This window comes from Tasmannia lanceolata, unplaced genomic scaffold, assembly GCF_043159265.1.
Source record: "Tasmannia lanceolata isolate RefF3 unplaced genomic scaffold, GAP_Taslan_0.1 ptg000023l, whole genome shotgun sequence".
Classification (NCBI taxonomy): domain Eukaryota; kingdom Viridiplantae; phylum Streptophyta; class Magnoliopsida; order Canellales; family Winteraceae; genus Tasmannia; species Tasmannia lanceolata.
In genome coordinates, this window is record NW_027518700.1 from 6736933 (window position 1) to 6753430 (window position 16498).

Genomic DNA, 16498 nt, shown 5'->3' on the forward strand with positions numbered 1-16498 from the left:
AAAGGTAAAAATATGGATTAAGTTTACCTTGGTTAGCTTTAAACCTTATCTCTTATTCTTATCAAAACATCTTTGCTAATCCTTTTTTCTTCTTTAGGACATCTCATTAGGAAAAAATGGTGCATGATTTTCTTCCTCTCTACGATATTTTTTGTGGGTTTTGTTTAATTTTTATATTGAGAAACAGTAATGGGTCTCTTCTCTTAATGCTTTCTTTATTTTAATGGAAGCGTGACTTTTGATGATTGAGAATTTAACGGAAAACCTTATTGATTGGTTGAAACTCTTGGGGTTTGTTTGTTTCTCTACAGTAAATTAATTTACTTGTTTTTTTTTTTTTTTAAATTTCATGTGCATCTGATGAGGTTCTCCTGGAGATCGTTGTCGATGGGCCGGAATCTGTGCTCTTGTAGTCGGCTTGCAAAAGGCTTTTCAGGTGATAAAAATTATTCCAATCGCATATGAATGAAACCCTAGTTTTTTTTTTGTTTTTTTTTTTTTTCAGTATGTTTTTTTCTGGGTTTTGTTTTGATGTTATGAAAATGGGTTTTAAGTGATGCAGGAGGTAGATCAAGCCCTTATGGAAATGGGTTTTGCTGGAGAAGAGGTGATCTCTACTTCTTTCTGAAGGAACTTTGGTTATTGTAAAACCCTCATGGTAATACTCTTAACTCTACATCCATGGATATACTAGTATTAATTTGGTAGTGGAGAAGATTGAAAGTTCTTCATTTTTTTTAGTTTTCTTAGTATTCACACATCTGACCCTTGTTAATTCTTCTGAATAGTATTTTATTTTATGTTTTTAGTGTTGTTCTTCAGACATTTCTTGGCTAAAGTGGGACTTCCTTATTGGGTTCTTAGCCTAGATACTTTTGTTCACATAACCTGAGATCTGAAATCAAATGAATGTGCTTTGGTTTATTGAACAAAATTAACTACCTATTGGCCTCTAATAAGCTTTCTATGTTGGGATTTTTGGTTTATGATTAAGACTATTCATGGCTCTTCTTTCAATATCCATGAAGATGTTTTTTTTTTCTCTTAGCACTTGCTTTCTTGATTGATGTGGTTGTAATGTTAAAGTGGGGGATCTTGAATTCCATTCACAAACTAGTTTTTTTCCGGAAAGCTTTGAGTGCATCTCAATCAGTGAAATTTTGATTACACTCATATATATGCATTCAATTGGGAACTTATGCCCATGACTTCTTCTGATAAAAAGGTGCTACTTCAATTTGGCTTATTTTCTTTCTCTTGGATTAAGTGCAAAAATTTACTAGAGAAGGAGAAATTTCCAAATTAAGGTTTACAGAAGCAAGACTTTTATGCTACACCATGATTAGGGTTAAAGTTCAAGCTTGCAGCTGGGTTTTGCCATTGATGGGATGACTTAGTTATGATTTGCTCATACCATTGGCACCAGCTTTGCTAGAATACTTGGCTTGTCCAAGGTTCTTAGATTGTTGCTCTCTACAAGCTTGTTGAGGTCAAAGTTCGTTTCTAGATCAAGCTTGTTTGCCGGTGCAGTTTGTTCTAGCTTAGTTACTTTTTTACCTTTGGTTTTCTATTGTATATAACAAAGTCAAGTAACAAGTTTCCTCTTCAGCTACATGTAACTAATTGGTTTTAGCCATACAATAAGTATGTATCTGGTAAGTAAGTATCTGGTACAAGTGATTCAGAAAATTGTTTACTGCCATTGTATTTTGAATTTGGGAGGAAACTTCTGTTTTGTGCTATTTTTAAACTCTTTTAACATTATCACATAATGAGAAGTGGACTCAATGCCATGAGGTAGTAAAAATTGGACTCCGGAGGGATTGGAAAAACTTATGTGACTGGTCTTAGGTGATGTTTTAGAGTATGAGAAGGTTAACACACCATCTTCTCTACATAATGCGTCGAGCCTAACTAATCTGCCTATTAAGTTCTTTGTATGCAGGAGTGGTTTGTTATCCAGTTAGAGAAGAAAATTGAATGGATGATTTTTTCACATGTACCAGATGTTGTAGGCTTAAGCATTTGGGCTAGTTGCCAATGACCCAAAGGGGCTGTTTGGAGGATGAGGGGGAAACTGCATTTGAGCTAGTTGCCAATGATCCATGGAGGCTGTTTGGAGGATGAGGGGAAAATTTACTGGTTTTTTTTTTTTTTCAGAAAAATTGCACCCCTAAGCCACTTAATATGTGTCAATGATGGAAATACAATGTTGAGTTTGTTGTATTCTTAAGCATTTGATCTAGCTGCCGATGACTCATAGGGGGTTGTTTGGAGGATGAGGGAAAAATTGCATTTGGGGTGGTTGTCAATGACCACAGAGGCTGTTTGTAGGATAAGGTGAAAATTTACTTTTTATTTTAGAAAAATTGCACCCCTCAGCAATGTTGAGGTATATCTTCTCTTGATGTTTCGGCTCTGTTGGAGAAGGCGTTATTTATTCTTTTATACTTTAACGGGTCCCCACCCCCCCGGCGCGTGGCCCCTCTTTTTTAGGGTTGGCCTACATGTGGCCCCTCGTATGGGTTTGGCCATTCCAAAAGCTTAAGCTTTAGGAGTAACTGGTTGTTTCACAGGCTCAATAGCTTACATTTATGCATTATGTTACCTTATGATTTGTGGACACGGACACGAGTGTTGCCTGTTAGACAAGGACACAGATGGTTAGGTATGGCAGGCCTCCAAAATTTATAAGCAAGGGCACATCTTAAACAGAAAGTGTGTGTGTGTGTGTAAACACAATAGGATACAATGAATATAATATTGCAATAAGAGTTTGTTTAGGATTCTAGATTTAGAGGAGGTGATATAACAACAAATATTAGTTAAAGACAAGTTAAATAACAAAAGAGGTAAACACAATAACTAATAATCAAACAGAAAGCCACACTTGACATGGTAAAAAAAACGTGTTGAAACGTTCACATTAGTCTAGAACCTATAGCATTCCATTTATTTGTGTAAAAAAGATTCGACTAAATCATGGGTGTTAGTCCTTCAGCTTGCTCGCCAACTCCTTTTGCATCACTTAGTTTTTAAGGATGGGACTCAATGAATCCCGTGCTAGTCTATTTAGGTATTCAAAGTTAAAACTCGGAACTATTTACAGCCCTTGAGCACTTGTACTATGGAATTTCTCCACATCATCAAAACAATCTTGTAATTTCCGATTGATAAGAGTAATGAACCATTTGATTGTGGTTGTCTCTACATGGAGAATCCAAATAACCCTCTTGATGGAGATTGTGTTGTATCCGAAATTCCATGTTCCATAGCAAGGCTTTCTTGTTTTCTTTAGAACCCCTCCTGCAACAGCCTCAAATGATCGTAACATCAAATTAGTTTGGTAAAAACCTTAATGGGAAAGGGAAAGATGAAAATTTGATTAATGATTCATCTTCCCTTTCCATTTCCTCTCTCTCTCTCTCTCTCTCTCTCTCTCTCTCTCTCTCTCTCTCTCTCTCTCTCTCTCTCTCTCTCTCTCTCTCGTTATTGTTACATTTTTTGCCACCAAGTAGACAACGAAATACATTTGACTGGAAATGTTCACTTCCTAGCTTCTACACAATTAAGCATTATGATTTGTATCTACATGTATCAAGATTAGCAACTCATGGAACTAACCACAATATATACAATTTTGAAGTCCGCTAGTTGGATATGTAGTAGCTTCTAGATATATAATAGCAATGCACTATTTCATGCATATTTACCATATATACATAACCATTATATATACATAGTTAACCACTATGCTTGATATGTAAATGTATATATATTATCAACTTGTGGAACTTAACCCCTATATATAAAAGCCTGAAGTTGAGTAGTTAGATATATGTGGTAGCAATTAATGCACTATTTTATCACCATATCCTCTTACTATGTACTATATGTTTTGAATTTTCTCAGTGACTTGGTTTAATTCTAAAATTAAAAGTTATATACGACATAAAATTAACATGACATTATGATTAACTTGTGGGCAAATCCAATAATGGCACATAAATATTCCTGGTAATGTTTAGGGAACGTGCAACAGAGAACAAGTCTCTACTGCTTCAATTTTCATTTTTTGTCATTTTATTTGTATCTTAATTTTATGCATCAAATATTGTCCATTTGGTCTGATTTTGGTACATTAGAAAGGTTTTTCGATTTCCTATCTAACAAGCCCAATATCACCTGATTTGGATGTGATTTTTAATGAATTGATGATTTACAGACATGTTACATGTCTACTACAGAATTTGTATTTTAGGATTATTTTAGTTATGTTTCTAATTGTTATTTGTGTTGCTTCAGAGGGACGGTTGAGATTAATTGTTTAGGTTTTAATTTAGCATCTATGGTTTCTTTTCTTTTGGGTTTAGGCCATCTATATAATGTAATGACATGATGAAAGAAAGAGAGAGATTTGAGTAAAGTAAATATTTGGAACATCCCTCTTTCATGTGTTGTATTGGTGTTTTTCCTCCAAATCTGTGGTATGAGTTTTTTAAATCCCCATGAGCTGATTTAGTTGCTCCTTATATGATCTTCATTTTGTACTGTTGCCCAACGGTCTTGCATCAGTTGGCATCAGAGTCCAGGTAAAAGAGGATTCCACCTCCTTAGTAATCTTGGGCAGAGGCATTAGAGTCATCTTGCAAAGTTCCATCCATTGCATATCATTCAGAGATGATTACAGAGGATTCCAACATTGTGCGACCTTCAGTGTTTAATTTTGAGAAATGGAAGATACCTATGTAGGGGATCACAATGTTGGAAGTTGTTAATCAAAATTAATATTTGTATGGTTTTTTGAAAAGTCATCCTAGAAAGTCTTCTAGGAAGTTATTGTATGTGGAAAATATAAAGAATCTTTTGAGTTTCCTAGAATCTTTATGTCTAGTTCTAGTTGGATTATCAAAGAGTCAAATGGTGATTTCCTATGTTGTTGATTAGTATTCCTAGATGACTCATGGGAACTACAACTTTGTGGTTAATGTATTTGCTATTTTTAAGTGTGTCTTGAGTCTATAAGTATTGGAGTCTTTATGTAGAGATGGTAAGCTTAAGAACTTCAAGGGAAAGTTTAGAGAGAAGCTTCAAGGGTAGAGGCTTAAGGGAGAACATGTATAGTGATCTCTTCTGTGTTTTGATATATATATATATATATATATATATATAAAGAGTTCTTATTTTGGTGTTACACTCGTTTTTTTTTTTTGTTGGAGCTCTACACGTGCCCTTTGGCCGTGTATGTCCCAAGCTCCCTTACCTTGCTCTTATGATCACAACACCATAATCGATCCATGTAATTGGGTCCAACAGGTGGTATCAGAGCTAGAGGGCGAAACCAACAAGTGGTATCAGAGCTTAGGGTGTGTTGTGTTGAAAAACCATTCTAAGATTTTTGTACATTTTTATTCTATTTTTCCAAGTAACTTTTTTCAGTCAAAATGTGGCTTGTAATATACCAATTTGAAGATTTTTGAATCTAGTTTCGAACAAAAAAATGGATCGTCGATCGGAGTTTTCTACAAAGAGTTATTGTCAAAAGAGTGGAGATATGTCAAAGTGGACTGTTTTTCAAGATCTAAATTTTCAAGTATTTTTCAAGTGTTTGGGTTGGAAAGATTACCAATTTTAAAGGTTTTTAGGATGATTATGGTCCAAAATTTAAAAAGGTTTAACGGAGAAGTTTTGTTTAAGGATTTATGTTAGAATAGAGAACGATCTCTATATCTACTTGTGGTGTTTCCATTTGATTGGGTGGTGCAAAATTTATGGTGTGAGAAAGAGAACGATACTCTTCTCTTATTTTCAAGATTGAAAAAACAAGTGTCCTCTTTTGTGTTACAAGAAAGAGAACAAATTTCTCTTATTGTCCTGATGAGTGTTGGGAAAAAGAACAAATTTCTTTTTATCCTGTTGGCCAAAAGGAAAACGATTATGATGTTTGATGCACCATGGAAACCAATGTCCTGAAAGCTTTGTTCAAGGCATTTCTAATGGAAGCTTCAGAAAAGTTGAAGCTAAAACCTCCCGTTTATGCTGTTTGGAAAGGAGGAAGGGACCACAAACCCATTTTCAAAGTCTCGGTTGAAGTTGGAAAGCATGAAATTTTCAATAAATTTTTTGGAAAGGTGGAAAGCACAAAAAAAGAAGCTTGAGAAAATGCTGCACATGTCGCCGTTCATTTCTTGCCGGAATGCTACCCATTCGTCTTCGTGGATGCTACTAATCGTCACCTAATAGAAGAAAGAGAATGCGCAACAGATTTGAAGAATCACATCAAATTGCTTGAAGGAGAAATTGCTATGCTGAAGATGGACGATTTCATTGGTATGCTGAAGATGGACGATTTCATCAAGTGAAGACGGTGATCAAATTAGTTAAGATTAGAAATTGTTTGGAATTTTGATTTAAGGAGGGGTGTTGGAAGTTGAAAATCGAAATAATATTTGTATGGTTTTTTTAAAAGTCATCCTAGTTTTCTAGGAAGTTATTGTGTGTGGAAGATATAGAGAGTCTTTTGAGTTACCTAGTGTCTTTATGTCTAGTTGGATTATCAAAGAGTCAAATGGTGATTTCCTATGTTGATTAGTGACGCAAGAGCATCTCGCCAGATCAACAGTCCTCGTCGATTCTTGCCAAGGTTTCAATTTTGGAAAAAGTTTCTAATCAGGTTTAGAATGTTTCAAAATTTTGGTTTAGAAATGCTTCCTAAATCAATTAGAAATTTCCCGTTTAAAAGATCATGGAAATTAGGAAATATTCCAAAATTAAACCAAAGTGAATTTAGCTAATGCCAATTATAAATTACCCAACAAGGCATCTCTTGCCTTTTTACTTGGTTGTCATTTAAAAAATTGGCAAGTAGCTAAAATTGTTAGGAGGATTGGGAAGATTTCATTTCTTTTATTCTAGTGTCTACTTTTACATAGTTGAAAATAAGAAAGCTATTACAGTATAGACATTTCTTTAGCTACCATAGGAACTAGCTAAGTTATATTAGCTAGATTCCTTTCTTTTATGTGTTGTTTCCATGTAGCACAAGTGGTGGACAGGCACTTGTTTATTTTGTCTTTCTTTTCTATTTACAATTACAATTGTAATAGGAACCAATTCTTATATATACAAGAATGTAATAGAAAAGGAGTTGGTTTTTGACAATTAAAGTATTGAATGAAAAGTGTTCTTTTCTTGTGGAGAAAAGGTTTTTTTTACACTTCTTTCTTGAAGTTTCCCTCCAACGTGGGTTAGCTTTTGAGCACCACAATTATATTTTGTTTTTTTTTTGGATCGTCATCGCCGTTATCGATCGCACGTTCCATCCGGCGTCAATTGGTATCAGAGCTAGGCTCTACGGGAGTTCTATCTACTGTGGATCTAGGAAGGCGACGATTCTCTAATTTGTGGAGCAATTGCAACTGGGTGAAATTCCTATCTTCTATAGTGATGGTGAGTGCGAGTGCACTACTTGGACTGAGGCTATCGAGGCATGTTGTGAGCCATACGGACTGAGCCCGAAAGATTTGATTTGGTATGCCAAGGAGACTTTAGCCAATCACACTAAATCTTTGTGGATACTCATGGAACAAGAGCGACGCAAATTGAGAAAACCACCATTCGATAATTGGGAGAAGGTACGTGGTCGTTTCTTGAAAATGTTTACACCGGTAACTTATCAACATGCCTTAGATTTTCAGGCTAGAAAACTGCGTAATCAAAAAGCCCAAAAGGCCAAGGACTTTGCTAGAAGGAAAGCTGCATGTCTTACAATTCCAAAGACATGGCGAATGTACCGGGCTAAGAGAGAATACCAAAGTCATATTACTTCCGCCACTATTATTCAAAGTTGGATTTGTCGGAAAATTGCCTGTGACAATTACTAGGAATCAAATGGGCTACATGCCATTCAACTAGCTTGGAGGAATCAAATCACCCGGCATCATTCTTATGAGCATCAAAATCCACCAATGGAAGATCTAAAGATCATCAATAGCAAATTAGAATGTCAAGTAGAAAATTTGACACGCCAATTAAATGAAGAACGGGAGTTGCACCTTGGAATGGAGCGAGCTTTGCAAGACCTTAAGTGTAAGTTTGAGGCCTTGACGGAATGCTTGCATGAGTCGGAGAATTACGTAAACAAGCGAATCTATCATGTGAAGGACAAGGATTGGCCCCACGATTATCCAGCCCATAATTTTGAGAGTAATGAAGGCTTCTTTTTGCGTTCGCTATCCCGATTCGACGAGCATATTGAAAGCAAATTTTCAAGTTGAATCAAGTTCCATCGCCTACCCAAAAGTGCCAGATTAATAGCAAGATGGAAGTATTTGATTCACTGGAAAGGACTTCAGTTTGAAGTAGGCACGAGGAGTACTCCCGTTGTAGCCTCCTAGATCTTTGCTCCCCAAATCGTCAACAATACCGACATGAACTCGTGGTCGAGTTCTCTCCAAGAAGGAGAGTCTGATGCAGGAGCATCTCGCCAGATCAACGGTCCTCGTCGATTCTTGCCAAGGTTTCAATTTTGGAAAAAGTTTCTAATCAGGTTTAGCATGTTTCTAAATTTTGGTTTAGAAATGGTTCATAAATCAATTAGAAATTTCCCATTTAAAAGCTCATGGAAATTAGGAATATTCCAAAATTAAACCAAAGTGAATTTAGCTAATATGCCAGTTATAAATTACCCAACAAGGCATCTCTTGCCTTTTGACTTGGTTGTCATTTAAAAATTGGCGAGTAGCTAAAATTGTTAGGAGGATTGGGAAGATTTCATTCTTTTATTCTAGTTTCTACTTTTACATAGTTGAGAATAAGAAGTTTCTTTGTTTAGCTATTACGGTATAGACATTTCTTTAGCTACCATAGAAACTAGCTAAGTTATATTAGCAAGATTCCTTTTTTTTATGTTTTGTTTCCATGTAGCACAGGTGGTGGACAGGCACTTGTTTATTTTGTCTATCTTATATATACAAAAATGTAATAGAAAAGGAGTTGGTTTTTGACAATTAAAGTATTGAATGAAAAGTGTTCTTTTCTTGTGGAGAAAAGGTGTTTTTTACACTTCTTTCTTGGAGTTTCCTCCAACATGGGTTAGCTTTTGAGCACCACAATTATCTTTTATTTTTTTTTAGATCGTCATCGCCGTTATCCGTCGCACGTTCCATCCGGCATCAATTAGTATTCCTAGATTAATCATAGGAATTACAACTTTGTGGTTATTGCATTTGCTATTTTTATGTGTGTCTTGAGTCTAGTAAGTATGGAGTCTTTGCGTAGAGATGGTAAGCTTAAGAACTTCAAGGGAAAGGTAGAAGCTTCAAGGGTGAAGGATTAAGGGAGAACAAGTGGAGCTCTACACGTGCCCTTTGGCCGTGTATCTCCCAAGCTCCCTTACCTTGCTCTTATGATCACAACACCATAATAGATCCATGTAATTGGGGCCAACACACAAAAGATGAAGCCGTTGAGAAATCAACAAGAAGTGCTCCCTGGCTATTTTCTTGTCAAATCAATAAGAAGAAGCTGCTGCACTGAACGTCGTCCAACCTCATCTAGCCATTGAGAATGAGCAACTTCAACAAGTGGAGACTTCACACAATTAGCACTACTCAAACCCCTCATCCATGAGGAAGATACCTATGTGGGGGATTACAAAAGATGAGAAAAGGAAGGAACAAGAAAAGGTTGATGCAACGTCTTTGTTAAGATGTCTTCATTGACAAATAATTGAATTTGGAAGATAATGGCCTAAACTCAAGGTCGAGTTTTCTTTAAGTGAGGGTGAATGATGCAGGTGAAACTACCAAGAGAAATAAATAAATTTGGAAGATAATAGCCTAAATGCAAGGTTGAAGGAAGCAGGATTCTTCCCTGGGAGTGGGGAACCATGATTCCCCGGTTCGTGAATCCGAAACGGGAATCTTCTTGAATCCCAAAAAACTGGGAATCCCGGTTCGGATTTGCCGAAAACCCGACTCCCACTTGGGAATCGTGGTTTATGATTTTTCGGAAACGCAATTCCCACTTTTGAGAACCATGGTTTAATGTTATGTGAAACGCGATTTTCCGACGATTCCCAGGAGATTCCTTGGCGATTCCTAACTCCCCAACGATTCCCGACGACTTCCCGGTGAATCTCCGGCGAATCTTCAGTGACTCAGGTATGATTTCCGCTTCCTACCATTCCGGAAGCCTTCAATTCCCGCTTTCAATTCCCGTTTCGATTCCCTCTTTCGATTCCCGCTCTGGCAACCTTGAGTTTTCTTTAAGTGGGGGCAAATGATGAAGGTGAAGCTACTAAGAGAAATAATTAAATTTGGACGATAATGGCCTAAACTCAAGGTCGAGTTTTCTTCTAGGATGAATGAAGCAGGTGAAACTATTACGAACGTGTGGCATGGAACAAATCCCTTATTCAACTTCTATTTTCACCATCTTATTTATACCCCCACCTTTGGGCATCAAATATTTGTTCGTTTGGCTTGATTTCGGTACCATTAGAAAGTTTGTTCCGTTACCTATCTAACGACCCCAATATCATGTGATTTGACGAAGCTATGAATGATTTATGAATGTGCTACATGCCTATTACACATGATTTTTATTTTAGGGTTATTTTAGTCATGTGTTTAATTGTTTAGGTCTACAGTTAGAAATTAGGGTTTCTTTGACCATTTATTTAATGTCATGACACAAGGAAATAAAGAGAGATTTGAATAACGTAAATTTTTGGAACAATTTTTTTGAGAGTTTTGGCTCTTTCATGTGATTGACGGAGTTTGGCACCTTCGCGTGTCATGTTGTGAGTTTTTTTCCAAAACTGTGGTGTAGGTTTTTCAAACCCCCACGAGTGTGTGATCTCCATCTTGTGTTGTTCTTAAACGGTCCTGCATCAATTTTTCTTAAATTTTAGTTCGCCTTGAATTTTAGTTCACTAAAAACCTTAATGGAAGCAAGAAGGAATGAAGATTTGAATGATGATTCATCCACCCTTTTCATTTCCTCTCTCCATTATGGCTACATTTTTTTCCACTTGGTAGACGAGGAAATACATTTAGGTCGAAATTCTCACTTCCTAACTGCTACATAGTTAACCACAATGATAAGTATCTACACTTATCTAGATTAATTAGTAACTTTGTGGAACAGAACCACTATATATAAAATTCTGAAAGTGAGATAGGATATGTGGTAGTTTCTTTATAAAGTAGCCATACACTATTTTAATGTATAGGTATGTTATATGTGTACATGATTAACCACTACTTGTAGCTTTATCCATTCACTATTTTAATGTATAGGTATGTAATGTGTGCATGCTTAACCACTATATGTACATACTCAACCTCTTAATGTATAGGTTTGTAATATGTGTACATGCTTAACCACTATATGTACATACTCAACCACTACATACATAACCACTATGCTCAGTATCTACATGTACTTTCTTTTTTTTGAAAGATGATAAAGACTTTATTACAACCTTATAGATCACAATGATCAATCAATTACATTCTCCGCCCTAACCGGAGCATAAGAGATCGACATGGATTCTGATAGGACTCTGCCTTTCGCAAGCTGATAGGCCAATTGGCAGATCTCCTTCGATGCAAAATCGACTGATTAATGAGGCGGGCCAGATCCTAGATTTCTGCAATGAGGGACCGGAAATGCCACGGACCCTTAGACTTGTTGGTAGCCCATTTGATTGTGTTGGATGAGTCTCCCTCGATTATTAATGATCCTGTAATGTTACCTGCAAACCATTTTAGCCCGTATAACAGGGCCTTGATCTCGGCTTCACTGACGTCGCAAACACCTCCAGTTCCCGAGTAGGACATGACGACCATCTCATTCGAGTCACGAATCACACCCCCTATTCCAGCCTTACCAGGGTTTCCGATGGAGCTGCCATCAAAATTTAGTTTGTAGCTGCCAGTCAGCGGTGGGCACCATTTTGGAGTCCGCTTGTCCTTAATCTTCCTCTCCCAAATGATCTCGTACCAGTTCCTTAAGAACTCACCAACCTCGTAATGAATTCCCCCTTTCGCTTTGACCCACGTGATTACATCAATCCTATTCGGTAAGAATACCCATTTAGAACTTCTTTCCTTCTCCTGAAAGATCCTTTGGTTTCTTTCTTTCCATATGTTCCATATAATAGCATAGGACACTAATTTCCACAGTCTAGTTCCAGCGGTACCAAAAATTGCACCTTCCCACTTCAGCAGTACTGACCATATAGTTTTTTGGAAGACCTGTTTCACTCCAAACAGCTTCAAAATGGAAACCCAAAGCTGATGAGCAAAAGGTATCTACATGTATCTAGATTAGCAACTTGTGGAACTAACCACCATCTATACAATTATCAAGTTGAGTAGTTGGATGTGTACTACTTTCTACATATATAATAGCAATACACTATTTCAAACATAACCACTATCTATAATACACTTTCTACTTATAAAATACAATCCAGAGTTGGATACTTGGATAGGGCGTAGCTAGTTTTCTAAATATACAATAGCAATGCACTATTTTATTGTTATATCCTGTTTCTAAGTACTAAATGTATTGGATTTTTTTCGATTACTTAGTTTAAAGCTAAAATGTTCTACATGGCAAACAATAAACATCACATTATGCTTAAATAGTGGAAGAAGAAAGGCCAATAATGGGACATAAATATTGCTGGTTATATCTTATGAATTTTAATATTGTAATGGCTAGATGTACTGATTCATACTATTGTAGAATTTAATTATTGTTATAGCACAATAACTTCTTACTGGTAGTTGTTCCGTCTTCCTAGGCTGCTGTTTGGATGGAGGTCGTGTTGCGTGCAAGGTTATGATTATCATTACCATAGTTGTGCATTTCTTGAATTTAGTTGCAAAGTTCTTGTATATTTCTTGAATATTGCAGTGTTACTCTTGTAAAGACTATCAGTAGTGGTTCCATCGACCAGGTTTTGCCATCTATTAAGAGTGTAATTGATGTGTCCTCTCCCATTAATATTTTTGCAAGACAAAATTTTGGTAGGTTTTGAGCAAGGATCACATAGCATAAGCTAGGTCTCAATAACCTTGGTGTGTAGTGGGTTCTCCTTTGGTAGTTGACTCCCCATTAAAGAAAAGAACAGAACTTCTATTACCTTGGTGTGTAGTGGGTTCTCCTTTGGTAGGTGCCTCCCCATTAAAGAAAAGAATAGATTTGCAGGTCTTCACTCTAGAATACGTAAGGAACCTTTCTCAGAGTTTTCTTTAAATGCAAAACTTCTATTTGTAGGTCTTCACCCTAGAATACATACGGAACCTTTCTTGGTGTTCTCTTTAAATAGATTTGAATTGCTTGATGGAATATTGTTGGAATGAAACAAACTAGGTTGGATGGAGAAGGTGAGTTTCAAGAGAAGAAGATTGTTCTCTTAATGCCAAACACACAAAGAAAGTAGCCCAATTTGTTATCCTACTCAAAGGCCTTCAAATTTTACTAAAATAGCTTGCAAATGAAGAATATACATGACCCAAAATATAGCCTACATTCCAAATCCGAGATTAATTAACAAGACTTAACTAATCTTAGCTTTCCTAAGAACCACTAACACACTAACATAGGAAATGTAAATGTGAAACCAACTAGGTTGGATGGAGAAGATGAGTCTTAAGAGAAGAAGATTGTTCTCTTAATGCCACACACACACACACACACACACACACACACAAAGTAGCCCAATTTATTATACTACTCAAAGGCCTTCAAATTTCACTAAAATAGCTTGCAAATGAAGAATATACATGACCCAAAATATAGCCTACATTCCAAATCCGAGATTAACAAGACTTAACTAATCTTAGCTTCCCTAAGTACCTCTAACACACTAATATAGGAAAAGTAAATGTATTACATAATTCCAAAACAAAGAAACTAAGTCCCTAGGCCATTAACTCCCATAAAGAAGATTTCCAATGTGGTCAAGTCTTGTTCCAAGCTCCCAATGTAGAAGTAAATGACTAAAGTCCCACGAAAGTCAAGTGGTCAAGCTTACATTTTCAACAAATATGTTACTCTCCTTCAGTCTCACATTCTTCTGTTCTTACAATGCTTATAGTGAATAATAATTAGGAAGGAACACTAAATGTAGGCAATGAGACAATGAGTTTCAAGGACCCAAAGCTTTGAGTATAACTCTAGTTGATGGAGTTGTAAAGGCCAATGAGAGCTCGGGATATATTTTACATTTTTTCAGATATTAAAACAATCATTTAACTAGGAACCTCATAGGCTCTTCTGAAGCCTTCAATTTGTTTTATACCAATTATAGTCAATCACACCAATTTGTAAGTGGTCATAGTGAGAGTACAGGACAGAGAAAGATGAAGAGATAAGGAGATACCAGACGAAGAATAACAAGAAAATTAGATTTGATAAAAACAGTGAAGGGCAAATCATTCCAATTCGTTGGGCAATGATAAGAAAAATATGAAGAAATGGAGAGAGACAAGAACGACAAAAATTCTTGCACCAAAATGATGCTGAAGAGATGGAGACTTATAGAAAGCAACAATTCTTTTCATGGAGGACGGACCCAGAAGAACAATTTTTTTCCTCAATTGTTTCCCTCTATGAAAAAGAACAGAGACAGGCATCGTTTCAAATTAGCCTAGGTTGATGAAGGAAAGGGGTTATCTTTAGTAGGAGAAAGGTCAACATTTTTACATACATAATACAATTTCCCATATGAAACGATGGCATTCTCAAATTTGTTCCATTGTCAGATCCTTCTTTGGTAAGATAGTGACTTCTGTTTTTTCTGGTAAGCTGGTCTAGCCTTCATTGATGCAAAGCAAGCCCGCTACCTAATATACATCTTGACCATTTTGCTTGTAGCTTGTGTTTGATAAAGTAATACTTCCCTTGTTCCTTTAATACTTCCCTTGTGCCTTTAATGTATCTTAACATGCATTGTGCCTCTTGGTAGCGAGGTTGGTTTTATGAGTTTTGTGTTAATGTATCTGTGATTCTCCCGTGGTTTAGCTGTATCTGGTTGCAAGAGTGCCAAGAAGATTATTATGATTAGAAAATTTAAAAGTTTTAAAAACCATACCAAATCAGCTGGTTCAACCTGGTTTGAATGGAACTGTGCCATAACTTTGCTCCTGTCCGAACAAGAAGTTAAACCCGAACGAACAGTTCGGTTTTTTAATTAGACCCCTGAAACCGCTTGAATGGGTCGGTTCGGTGTAAATCGGGCGGTTCACTTAGTTGATATATTTGAAATCTAAATCTAAAAAAAAAAGTAAAACATTTCCTTAGTCATACTAATTAGTAGACGAGGAAGTCTAAATTGAAGGGAGCCCTTGCAAAAAAGAGGTGAAAGGGCTCCCCCATTGGCTGCACATCACCATCAAGTTTGACTTTTCAGCTATTATTAATGCATGATGGTGATGCGCAGCCAATAGGAGAGCCCTTTGACCTCTTTTTTGCAAGGGCTCCCTTCAGTCTAGAATTCCTCTTAGTAGACAGTCTAAATCATAGTTGATTTTCTTCTTAACTTTCTAAGTTGATTATGATTGGAATACTAGAAGATTGTTAGTCACAATTCGAAGGAGAAGAAAATGCAAAAACTGCCACAAGTTTGATCTTCCCTTTTCATCTTCTTTTGTTCCTTCTTTATATTGGATCTTCTTCCTTCCCATCCAACTGTCATCTCTCTTCCTATCTTTGCATGTATTTCATCATTATTTTTATCTTCTGTGCTTTCTATCTTCTTCTTCCTTTCCATTCAACTGCCACAAGTTCGATCTTCTCTTTTCTTCTTCTTTTGTTCCTTCTTTATATTGGATCTTCTTCCTTTCCATCTTCACTCTCTAATTCTTCGTTCCCATCCATACTGTCGCCACCATGTCCATACTACTATTCATTAATACTTCCTTCCCATCCAGACTGTCAGCACTCGGCACCATGTCTATACTACTATTCAAGTTGAAACATATTATTTTCCGTACGAAGCTTGCAAATGAATGCTTGCTCTGCTCGCTTGCTCATTTTTGGGGGATTGTAGGAGTTTCAATTGCTTGAGATCTTCCAAAGATCTCCCCAAAGAATGTTTGGTTGTCATTTAGACCTTTGACCACTAGGCAATTTCTAGACATCATTATTGCTTTTTATCCTACGTGACGCTGATGTTTTCCCCCAATAATCTTCTCCCAAAATCACCATTTTGGTGGAATTTGGGGAGAAGATCTCAAGAAGTTCTTGTCTTATTGTCTTTCTTCCCTCTCTCTTCCTGTAAATACCCGAAACACCCCCCAAACGAAATTTGTTTCTTCTTTTGAGAGGGGCATTTTTGTCCTCTAGTGTTTTAATTAATTAGGGCTTCTTAAAGAAAGCCTATAAATATATCTTTTGAGAGTTTAATTAAATCCTAAACTCGTTTTCTACAGCCCTAAGAGAAGATTTTCGTGTGGGAAGAGAAGAAAACCAAGTTTTG

At 36.5% G+C, this 16498-nt stretch overlaps 1 protein-coding gene across 1 annotated transcript in view; it reads left to right on the forward strand.

Annotated features, from left to right (window-relative positions):
- Positions 1–16498, forward strand: part of LOC143856678 (putative WRKY transcription factor 40) — a 25599-nt gene continuing 9101 nt past the window's right edge. Inside the window, exons 1-2 of the mRNA XM_077366945.1 lie at positions 1–436; positions 555–658. The gene's annotated coding sequence lies outside the window, so the exon portion shown is untranslated. The remainder of the gene's footprint in view (positions 437–554; positions 659–16498) is intronic.